This window comes from Magnolia sinica, chromosome 5, assembly GCF_029962835.1.
Source record: "Magnolia sinica isolate HGM2019 chromosome 5, MsV1, whole genome shotgun sequence".
NCBI classification, from domain to species: domain Eukaryota; kingdom Viridiplantae; phylum Streptophyta; class Magnoliopsida; order Magnoliales; family Magnoliaceae; genus Magnolia; species Magnolia sinica.
The window spans coordinates 57,893,296-57,906,402 of NC_080577.1; positions in this window are offsets into that span (position 1 = coordinate 57,893,296).

The following is a 13,107-nucleotide window of genomic DNA, read 5'->3' on the forward strand; positions in this document are numbered from 1 at the left end:
AAGAAGATCTTCAAGATGCTTGTAATGCACTATACAAGGAAATTTGTAAAATTGTTGTAAAACTAAAATTTTAGAAAGAAGTTTTCAAAATTTAAAGAAAAATTTGATAATCTTGTTTTAGAAAAATCTCACATTTAAGATTGTTTTGTAAAAAAATAAGCGCGACTTAGATTTCAAAACCTCCCAAGTTGAAAACTTAAAATCTGAAAATGAAAAGCTAAAACTTGAAGTCTTTTCACTTTTGAGTTTAAAAGACACATGGAGGTATGCCCAAGGTGATCCTAAGTTAGAAAAACTCTTATTCGGATCGAGAAAATGTGGCTATCGATCTGGATTGGGCTATGATAAAAGTATTCCTCCCAAACATAAGAATACTCCACCCAAATTTGTGAAAGGGGAGTCTTCAAACTCAGAAGGGAAAAGTCTAAATCAAAACTATTCTAAAAAGGCTAAGACTTTTCAAACCTTAAAACCTAACAGCAATCATATCAACTATAAAAATCAGAATCGTAATCCTTTAGCTAAGAAAATTGTTGATTTACTTAAGGAGCTCTTAAAAGCTAACTCAGTGGATCGGTCTTATAACAACTACAAACATAAGAAGACCAACTATACTCTTAAACCCAAGACTATAATGAAATGTGTTCCTAAAGTTACTTACTTGGTTGCCCACACTGTTTTCAAAGATACAAGTCATTCAAAGTGGTACCTAGACAGTGGAGGCTCCAAACACATGACAGGCGACAAAGGTCTGTTCACCAATCTTAAAGATATGATTGATGGTTCAATCACATTTAGTGATGGTAGCAACTGCGGAATTGTTGGCCAAGGTATGGTTCAACTCTTTAATCTCCCTCTATTTGAGAATGTTTTATATGTAGAAGGGTTAAAACATAATTTATTAAGCATCTCTTAAATATGCGATAATAATCATAGTGTAAAATTTACTAATCAAGGTTGTGAAATTTTAAATAAAAATGGTTCTGTAATATTAACTGGTCGCAGAACTTCTGAAAACTGCTATATTATTTGTGATTCAGCTCATTTAATCTATCGTGCTACATGGTCCATACCGATGAGACCAAGTTATGGCACAAACGCCTTGGACATGTACACTACCGTAACTTTTATAGATTGAGCAAAAGAGAGTTGATAAGAGGCTTACCCAAAATACAGAAAATAGATAAGATATGTGGCGAATGCCAGATTGGCAAACAAACCAGGAGTACTCACAAAAAGGTGAACTCTAATGCCACATCTAAACCACTCGAACCTCCACATGGATCTTATTGACCAACCAGAATGAAGAGTCGAGGTGGCAAGAAGTACATACTGGTAATCATTGATGACTTTACCAGATATACTTGGGTAGTCTTCTTAAGGGACAAATTAGAAACTCTCGATAAAGTAAAAAGGGTCCTTAAACATATTCAAACAGAAAAAGGATTTCAAGTCTATAAGGTCCGTAGTGATCATGGATCAAAATTTGAGAATAACAGTTTTGAGAAATTTTGCAGTGATCAAGGAATATCACACCTAAAACACCACAACAAAATGGTATAGTAAAAAAGAAAAAATAGAGTGCTTCAAGAAATGGCAAATGTAATGTTAAATAGTATGAATCTCCCTAAAAATCTTTGGGCTGAAGCCATAAATACTACTTGTTATATAATTAACCACGTTTATACTAGAAAATCAAATGTAAAACGGCTTACAAAATATGGTTTGATAAGAAGCCTATTATCAAATACTTTTAATTTTTTTGTAACAAGTGCTACATTTTACATGACAGAGAAAATCTGGGTAAGTTTGACACCAAAAGTGATGAAGGGATATTTTTAAAGTATGCTCTAAATAGTCAAGCATATCGAATTCTTAAAAAGAGGACTAGTGTAATTTAAGAGTCTATTAATGTGGTTATAGATGATCACTTCTATACATCGGTCTAAAGTTCAGAAAATGATGAAGTTCTTCTAATTGATAAACCAGATTCTTCATTAAGTCAAAATAACTCTGAACTGAAGACTGTTAAAGACCATCCAACTAATCAGATTCTTGGAAACCCTCTCACTGTTGTGCGCACTCGTAAACAGCTAGAAGATATGTGTAATTACGTGTGCTTTACATCTCAGATAGAACTAGCTAACGTAAAAGAAGCTCTTACTGATGAAAACTAGATATTGCGATGCAAGAAGAGCTCAATCAATTTATCAGAAATGATGTTTGATACTTAGTTCTTAGACCGAAAGATAAACATATTATCGGAACAAAATGGATTTTCAAAAATAAGTCTGATGAATTTGGTAATATTATTAGAAACAAGGCAAGGATGGTTGTACAAGGGTACACTCAAATTGAAGACATCGTTTATGATGAAACCTTTGCCCCAGTAGCTCGTCTTGAATCAATCAGACTATTTATATCCATTGCATGCTTTAGAAAGTTCAAAATATACCAAATGGATGTAAAGAGTGCATTTTTAAATGGCGATTTACATGAAGAAGTGTATGTTGAACAACCAACGGGTTTTGAAGACCTTAAGAATGCTGATCGTGTAGACCGCCTAAAAAAGACCCTCTACGGTTTGAAACAAGCTCTTAAGGCATGGTATGAAAAGTTGACTAAGTTTTTACTTAAGTCATAACTTTATAATGGGAAGTGTTGATAAGACATTGTTTGTAAAGAAACATAATGATCACATTTTAATAGTGCAAATTTATGTTGATGATATTATTTATGGATCTACTTGTGCTAACATGACTGTTGAGTTTGCATATCTTATGAAATCTAAGTTCAAAATGAGCATGGTTGGAGAATTAAATTATTTCCTAGGGCTGCAAGTAAAACAGTAATCTGATGGTTTCTTTATCTCTTAAACTAAATATGCTCTGAACTTAGTTAAAAAGTTTGGATTTGAGAGTGGGAAAAATTTTGATACTCCTATGAATACTACTTCAAAACTCTCAAAGGACTCTACAGGTAAGAGTGTGGATCCTAAGTTGTATCGCAGTATAATAGGTAGTTTGCTTTATTTAACTGCGAGTCGACCTGATATTGCATTCAGCGTAAGAATTTGCACTAGATATCAATCTGACCCAAAAGAGTCACATCTAATTGTTGTTAAACGCATTTTGCGATATGTCGCTAGTTTAGCTAATCTTGGTCTCTGGTATCCACATGATACTAGTGTGCAATTAGCTGGTTACACGGATGCTAATTGGGCTGGTAACATTGATGATCAAAAATCAACTAGTGGTGGTTGTTTCTATGTTGGGAACTATTTAGTTTCTTGGCAAAGTAAGAAAAAAAGTTCTGTATTGCTCTTAACTGCTGACGTTGAATATATTGTAGCAGGTAATGCATGTACTCAGCTTGTATGGATGAAAAGAATGCTAAGCGATTACGGAATTACTCAAGATTCTATGGTTTTATATTGTGATAATTCCAGTGCAATTAATATATCTAAAAATCCAATCCAGCATTCCCGAACTAAGCACATTGACATTAGGTATCACTACATTCGTGAATTAGTATAAGAGAAGACAATTTCTTTGGAATATATTCCGACCGAGACTCAACTTGTTGACATATTCACAAAACTGCTCGACAAAAGCAGGTTTGCTAAATTGAAATTTGATCTTGGGATGTGCAATATGAATTGTTGATTCATGTATTTTTGTATCATAATGTATATATTTGTTATTTTAAATAGTTAAATTTTAAATTTTATGTAAAATTGCACATTTTGGGCTGTGCACGACCAGTCGAGTACATACCTTTTCATCATTTGTGTGGTTTATTTATTGATTAATAGTTGTTTTGGGGGTTTTCTTCTCAAAAATCTAATCTATTGGAAACCCACTCTACCTCTTTTACAATTTCTTTGTTTCTTAATATCTTTGTTGCAAATAGAAGGTAGAACCAAGAAGAAAGGATCTCATGGTCCCTCTACTTCTAGGTCGACTCCTATCACAGTGCGCCACCTTCGGTCGCCCGAAGATGATCCCTCTTATGTGTGGGATATTTAGTTGCGCAATGTTATAGTAGAACGATCTATTAATGTTGATCATTTGGCTCCGTTTGATATCCTTCCTCTCCTTCAGTCTGTAGGATGGGATAACATACTACATTGGGGTGGGTCGGCACACCGCTCCATTGCGCAGGCTATGTATGCTTGCATTACTAATTTTTCTACTAAAAATCTGACCTTTACTATAACGACCAGAGAAGGTCCAATTGATGAGGACTGTCATCTTATCTCTAGCTTAATGAATTTACCTGTCAATGATGAAGGTATCCCCATTAGCACTCTAGTGGCAAAACCATCTGAAACTGAGAAACGAATGCTTACTAGAGATTTATGCAATATAGATGCGGAATGGAATACTGCTGGAAATGCGCTTGCCTCAAAGTTTTTGTTACTCAGATACAGAATCCTTCATAGGATATTCATTTCGAATGTTTATCCTCGTTCTAGTAACAAAACCGAACTCACTACGTTCATGGTTCGTATTCTTCATTCCATCATTTCTGGTACTTCTATATGTCTTCCTTCTTTGATTTGTTATTGCATTATTCAGTTCCCTCTCCATCTAGGACACAGTAACATTCCCTTCGCTTATCTTATGACTGTGTTGGTCACCCATAGTTTAGTAGCTATGCCTGTTGGAGAAGCTCCCATTCACTACCTACCATTCAATAACTCCAATATTAACAAGATGAATTTAAAGCTGGCCCCAGGCCAAGTTAATGTGGGTGCTGGTGGAGCTGATGTCGCAAATGAAGAGGAGGGTGATTTGCCTCCAGATGACATCAATATAGATGATATTTTTGATGAAATCGAATCTGACTCAGTAGATGATCCTTATTATCAGCCATCTGACTTTGATGCACGGTTGCGCTCACTTGAGGAGAAGGTAGAAAACATAAATGTGTCCCATGACTTGCAATTCAAATATATAAGCAAATATCTTAGGGGCCTTAATAAAGGACTGCATCAAATTAATCCTACCATTCCTGCTCCTTCATCGGGTTCAGATTAGTATTTGAATATCTGTTTTGTAACAACTTTTAAGATTCTTGGATGTCTTTTGTTTTATGGGGTTAAGCATGCTTGCTTATGGATTTGGTTATCTTGGTAATCTAGATCATATATTTTCTTCTTCCTCATTACTCTTCTTATTCTTCCTTATTTATCTACTTCTATTATCATTCATTGGTTCCTTCCTTTATCATATTGTGATAAAAGGGGGGAGAATTTTATCATGCATGTGATATGTGGCATGTGGATTGTGGATAGGTAGTCATCCATTATTTTTTTTTGTAAGGGGAGTAAGTAAGGGGGAGTATTGTTGGGGGAGTAGATGCGAATTGTTTTGACCTGTTTATAACTGGTGCATGATTCTTTAACCAGGTTGTACCTGGTTTATATTGATAACTGATGCATGATTCTTTATTATGTATATTATGCTTATTTTTAACGAAGTGTATTTTGTCACTAATTTGACAAGTGCTATGTTTTTTAGCTCCTATGATTGTCAAATTTTAAAACCTTTTGGAATCTGTGTCTTGTGTAGCGCATCTACATATTCAAGACTGTGCATCTCATGTACAAGAACAAAGGTCTTTACCTCAAGAGCATCAAATGCAAGATCAAGAGATATGCATGCTCAAGTACAATATCATGTAATAGTTCACTCCTTCAAGCTTAAAAGTTCAAGGTTCCAAAGCTTCATCTAAAGGCAAGACAATAGTCTTTACTTTGGTACTCAAAGCTCAAGATGAAATACAAGTCAAGTACTTCAATTTCAAGCTTCAAAAAGTCTCAAGTTCAAGCTTCATCATATGTTAAGATCTCAAGCTTCGTGAACTTTGAAGAACAACTATCAACTAAAGCAAAAGAAGATTCAATGTTCATATATTGCTTACAAGGTATGAATGACCCTAGATTGACCATAAGATAGGTCATTTTGAATACATAATTTAATTCGGTCATTTTATAAGTGTATAGTCTATTTTTCGACTAGTCTTAGACTAAGTTTGATTAGTCCTAGTACTGACTTGACTAGTTCAAGAAATCCTCGATTACTCCTAAGTCTATTACTAATTTTCAAGATTTTTTGTTATTGCCTCGACTAGTCCTAGAGACTACTCGAGCAGTCGAGTGAACAGTGCTCGACTAGTCCTGTAGGCTCGACCCACAGTCCAGCAACTAAATTGAGTCCCACACGACTAGTCGTGGACAGGACTTGACCAGTCGTAGAGGCCACTCGACTGGTCGAGCAGGTCTTTCGACCAATCATGGAACGGTCTGATCTTCTCACGCCCAAATTTTCAAAAGTTTGTTGGTCCTTCGACCAGTCAAGCTGTCCTCTGGACCAGTCGAAGGAGCGATTTCTACACTTATAAATAGAGCACGATTTTTAGAGTTTGATATCCAAATCAAGACACCACTCTGAGAGATAAGTTATTGATATTCTTAAGCTATTTAGTGCTTATTTCATATTCTCTTTAATTAGATTTTTGCATTTGATTTTGAGTTTCTACATTCCAATCTTATTTGAAAGAGGGATTGAAGTTTTGCCATTTCTTGGAATCAAAATCAAATCAAGCTAGCCCAAGGTGATTTAATCTAAAATCAATTTAGAACCTAGAACTATTTCATAAGTGAGTTTGAACATTAAACATCTACGTTGAACTTCTACTCCGAATTGGTTCTACCGGGCTGCATTAAAGGAGAATATCCAGATAAGTATTGTACAGTTTTGTAAATTCATTCTTTTGGTTTTTTTGAGATTGTGCTAGAAAAATCTCTTTCTTTTGGTTTATATGAGGTGATCCAGAAAACTCTGAGTGTAGGGTTTTTGAATTGTGTAAGCCCACTTGAAAGACACAATTATAAGGGTTTTCGGTGAACCTTGAAAAATCTATTTCATAGTGAACGCTAATATCCACTATATGAGGATATTAGGAGTGGAGTAGTTGTGTGGCTGTTTTTCTAAACAGTTGGTGTACACACAAGCGAACCACTATAATTTCTGATCTTTTGGTAATTGATTGATTATTTCATTTTGTGGACGTTGTAATTTCCCTTTATGCAATTGTGAAGAATATTGTAATTCTTTTTATGCAAGTGTAGGAATGTTGTAATAGTTTAGTTTCCTTCTTTGCTATTTTATTTCTTTATTCCTCTGTATCAGTTTGAGTTTTTAATACACAGACCGTTCTAGGAATTAGGTTGTCCTACCATAAGCCATCGGTTTTTGGTATAAGGTTGTCCTTAGAACAACATCTGTATCAACCTCTCGATACTTGTACACTTGAGGTTGTTATTCATTTCTGTATTGTGGGATTGTTTAATTGCTATCTTTATTTATATTTGTTTAAATTCCGCATTTAATTTTTAATTTGGCATAGTCCTATTCCCCCCCCCCCTCCCCCTCTTAAGACTCTTAGCTTGGCCTTTACAAATTTCTCGAATTCTCTAAAACTAGCTCAGTACATTGACGTTCTCACTCTTCCATATACATAGTGAAACCCTAATCCTGAACCTAATCCTAAAATAGAATAAAAGAAAAATCCTACAATAATATCGAAAGTAAGTAGAGGAGAAGTTAGAAGGAGTTTACCGATTTAAAGAGTTCTATGTTAGGATCCTACAAAGTAGAAAACAATGTTAGTTTATAAAAATAAATCAGAAAAAACCCTAACCTAAAAACAAAACAAAAAGTAAAAATTTAGTCCTAAAAACAAATTAGTTTATATATATATATATATATATATATAGTTTCTAAAAACAAATTAGGAAAGTTTCCAAATCTAGAAATAGAAAAAAAAAAGAATTAGTTTCTAAAAAAAAATTAGGAAAGTTTCTAAATCTAGAAATAGAAAGAAAAAAGTTGTTTCTAAAAAAAAAAATTAGGAAAGTTTCTAAATCTAGAAATAGAAAGAAAAGTTAGTTTCTGAAAACAAATAAGGAAAGCTTCTAAATCTGGAAATAAAAAGACAGAATTAGAAAGAAGTTACCAAATTAGAAGTTTTTGTTTTGGGATCCTGCAGAAGAAAAAGGAAAGTGAATTAGCTTCTAAAAAAGAACTAAGAAAGTAACATATTTTCTATAAAAAAAAAAAAAAAAAAGGAAAGTTTTTAAAAATAGAAAGTAAGTTTCTTAAAATAGAAAAATGAAAGGAAATTAGTTTTTAAAAACGGATTAGGAAAGTTTCTAAACAATAAAAAATTAGTTTCTAAAAACAAATTAGGAAAGTTTCTATCCTAGAATTAGAAAGTAAATTAGTTTCTAAAAATAAAAAAGGAAAGTTTTTAAACTTAGAAATAGAAAGCTAAGTTAGTTTTTAAAATAATTCTGAAAAAACCCTAGCCTAAAAATAGAAAGTAGAAAAATTCTAATCTTAACCTAATTCCAAAACTAATCAAATCCAGAAAACGCAACCCTCAATCCCTGCAACGGTGCCAAAAAATTGTTCACAACCCCAACTGTAGAGTCACAATGCAGTAATAATCTCGGTAAGACCGAGGTCGAATCCACATGGACTGAAACTTGTACGTTTTTTAAATTGACTAGAAGTAGAACTAGAAGAAGACGTGAAACTAATTCTAAAGTATTTGAAAGAGTAATTGTGAATAGAGTAATTAAAACTAAGAATTTAAAGGTGGAAACTAGGGTGCCAAGGATCCACTCGTAGTGATTAGGGAGCCCTCTTGCTTGATTCAAGTAACACAATTAGACTTGAAGTCCTATCCTATCTTATTGAAAAATATATCAATAAAACCAAATCTAAACTTACATTGATTTAATTCTCAATTAAGGAGAATTATGATAATTGGCAGGGATTCCATCACCAAACCATGCCTAGGAGACAATGGCAAACAACAGGATTTACCAATCCCATAATCTCAAGGCAGGAGAATTGTGAAGATTAGGAAGGATTCCATTACCCTACCATGCCCAAGGGACGATGGTGAATAAAAGGACTTACTAATTTCACAATCTCAAATCAGGAAAAGAAGATACTCAAAGCTATTGCAGATCTACTGTAATTTGAGTCATAATAAACCATTAAAAACTGAAAGTATTCCTTAAATATCAAATTAGAATTCATGAAGTTCAACATAAATATGAATCAAAGCAATAGAAACATCCCATCATGCTACAAGCTTCACATCTTAGCCCTAGCTAAGAGGTTTAGCCAACCATAGACATCATTGGACCAAAGTCTCTTAAGAAAAACATGAAAACAACTAAGGAAGAAGAAAAAAACTCTTGGCGACGGCTTTTCCACCCTTTTGCTCCACTCCTTAAACCATATAAGATACGTAGGAACATCCTAGGGAGTCCTATTTATAGTTGTGAAAATCCAACTTTTGCACCTAGTTAGAAAACTCTACAAACCGCTTCAAATTTACGCAGTTTGCTAAAATAGACTTTACTCTGCATAGTTTTTCAAAATAGACTTCACTCTGCGAAATTTCACAAATTGACCTAGAGTTTTAGAATATGCTTTTTTAGGACGATTTCAGGATTCCTTTTTTTCACTTCAAATCTTTAATTCTCTTCATTCCTCACTTAGTTTTCTTGGATCTTTGGCATGTGAATTCTTCAATCTTGGTCTCCTAAGATCCATCCTTTGCCTTAGTAATTCTTGAGCATCAAATCTATACTTTTAGCACCCTTTTCAATCCAAGCTCTTAAATTCACCTCGCAACACAAATATGAGTAAAATAGAACATTAAGCATTACCATGTTCATAAAACCAAGATATAAATGGGGGATAATATGCAATATTTGACCTTCAACATTATACTTTCCAAATGTGTCTGAAGATATAGTGCGACCCAAATTGTTTCCCTTCTCATTGAAGGAGAAAGCTAAGATGTGGATGCACTCCTTAAAGCCACGATCTATCGGCACATGAGCTAAGATAACTCAAGAATTTCTCAAAAAGTTTTTCCCGTTTCATAAAACTAACACTTTGAGGAAAGCAATCATGAACTTCGCCCAGAAAGAGGAAGAGACTTTCTTCCAATGTTCGAAAAGGTTCAAAGATCTCATAAATTCTTGTCCACACCATAACTACAAAATATGGCGAACAATAAGCTTTTTCTATAATGGATTAACTTCACCAATACGCCAGTTCGTAAAAATGATGTGTAACGGTGAATTCATGAACAAGGATGCTGATGATGCATGGGATTACCTTAATCAATTGATAGAAAACATGCAATCATGGGACACCTCCCCAACACCCACCACTTATAAGCCTACTCAATCAAAGGAAATAAGAGGAATTTATGTTTTAAAGAGAAAGACGATATGAGTACAAGGGTGGCCAATCTAACAAGGAAAGTTGAGGTCATGAAACTTAAAAGGCAGAACGTATCAAACTTGATAAGGCTAAGGAAGTTATTTGTGGTATTTGTTCTTGCAACATACATACAATTGAAAATTGTCCTACTATTCCTGCTTTTTAAGAGATATTGAATGAGCAATCAAATGCCGTGAAAAACTACTAAAGACCTTTCAGAGGACCCACCTCATATACATACAACTCCGGTTAGAGGAACCATCCAAATTTCAGTTGGAGGAATAGACAAATGGCAAACCCACAAGAGGCCCTTACAATTCTTAAATCAAAAGAGACCTCAAGAGGATACGGTTCAAAAATTCATGCAAAACCAAGAGCTATTTAACCAAACTACAGTGCAAGAATTCCAAGATCTCAAAATAACAATGGAAAAATTTGCATCGTCAATTCAAAAAATTAAGTCACACTTAGCGAGCAGCAAGAAAGGGATGCTTCCAACCCAACCTCTCCTCAATCCAAAGCCACAATGTGAAATTAGTGACCCAAGCTCTTCAAATCAAATGGAGCAAGCCAAGTCTATCACCACTCTTAGGAGTGGAAAGACAATTGAGAAATTTATTCCAGTGAGGGCTGAAAAGCCTAAGGACCCGGAAGAAGATGAGAATGATAGACCTAGCATTGCTCCACAAGAGGAAGAACTGAAAAAAGTGTGTGAGCCGATTGCGTCATTCCCTCAGCGGTTGATTGCACCAAAACCTCTATCTAATTCTCAGGATATTCTAGAGGTGCTTAAGCAAGTGAAAGTCAACATACTTCTACTATACGCTGTGAAACAAATCCCCTCTTACGATAAATTTCTGAAAGATTTATGTACAACCAAGAGATGGCAGAGTATTCAAAAGAAAATTTTTCTGACAGAAAAGGTGAGTGCCATCCTTAAGCAAAATGTGCCACAAAAATATAAAGATCCTAGTAGCACAACTATCACCTGTATAATTGGAAATCACCAAATTGAGTACGCACTTCTTAACTTAGGAGCGAGCGTTAATTTGATTCCCTTCTCGGTATATGAACAATTGGGTCTAGGTGAATTAAAACCCACCCAGACCACATTACAACTTTCTGATCGCTCAGTTTGTGTACTTAGATGGATGATTGAGGATGTCCAGGTTGATAAATTCTACTATCCAGTAGACTTTATTGTCTTGGATACTCAACCCATCGTAGATATGAGCACTCAAATTTCTATCATTCTTGGTCGTTCATTCTTTGTTACATCAAATGCAATCATTAATTATAGGAATGGAATTATGAATTTATCTTTCGAAAATATGACATTGGATCTCAATATCTTTTTCAACATGAGCAAACAATTAGAGGATGTTGATGATATCCACGACATTAATTTGATAGATTCTTTTGTGGAAGATAGAGTACTTCTGGCTCTATACTCTGACACTCTAGAGACGTGCTTGGCCCACTCTCCTGATTTAGATGATGACATGATTAGGGAGATAGATGCCTTATTTGATGCTACCCTGATACTTGAAGTTAACCGGTAGAGGTCACAATTTGAAACCTTACCCCAAACCGATATAATGCCTTTACCGTCTAACCTCAAAGCACCGAAGCTTAACCTAAAACCTTTGTCCACTGATTTTAAATATGCTTATTTAGGTCAAGATAAGACATACCCGATGGTGATTTCTTCCCACCTTAAGAAAGAATAGGAGAGTGTGCTTATTTCTACTCTCTTTGAGCATAAGGGACCAATTTGATGGTCGATTGTGGACCTCAAGGGAATTGACCCTTTAATTTGTACTCACCGCATTCATCTTGAGTATAATGTGAAAACCTTCCGACAACCACAACGTCAATTAAATCTAAATATGAAGGAAGTAGTTAAGGCTGAGGTACTTAAGTTGTTGGATGTGGGTATCATATACCCTATATCTAACAGTCAATGGGTGAGTCCAACAAAGGTAGTTCCTAAGAAGTCCGGAATCATCATTGTAGCTAATGCCGACAATGAACTCGAGCCAACTAGAGTCACTACTGGTTAGAGAATGTGCATGGACTCAGGAAGTTGAATACTATCACAAGGAATGACCACTTTCCTTTGCCCTTGATTGATCAAATTTTGGAAAGGCTAGTTGGTCACTCTTACTACTGTTTCCTTGACAGGTATTCGGGCTATAATCAAATATAGATAGACCTTGAATATCAAGAAAAGACAACATTCACATGTCCCTTTAGCACATTTGCTTACCAAATAATGCCATTCGGACTGCGTAATGCCCCCTCCACTTTTCAGCGATGCATGTTGAGTATATTTTCTAATATACTGGGGCAATATTAAGAGGTCTTCAGGGATGACTCCCCTGTCTTTGGTTCATCTTTCAGTGAGTGCCTGAAAAATCTTTAAAATGTGTTGAAGCGATGCGAGGAGAACAATTTGATTTTGAATTTGGAGAAATGTCATTTTATGGTTTCCAAGGGAATAGTGTCACACCCTAGACCCGGTAGTCTTATACGACCGCTTTATCTATTAGATTTGGTATGCAACAAGACGAACTTTGGGATTGGTACCTAATGCCCACATGTTAAATCTCAAGCTCGGTGTCCGACAAAGTAATGTAAGGAATAGATCTCACCATTCATTCTTCACAAAAGAGGAACATCAGAGACAAGATAGGTAATATCTACATATTAGTAAACTAGGTACTACAAAATTCTAAAAGTACATCATCTGTCTGCATGATACATATATACATCATATACAATT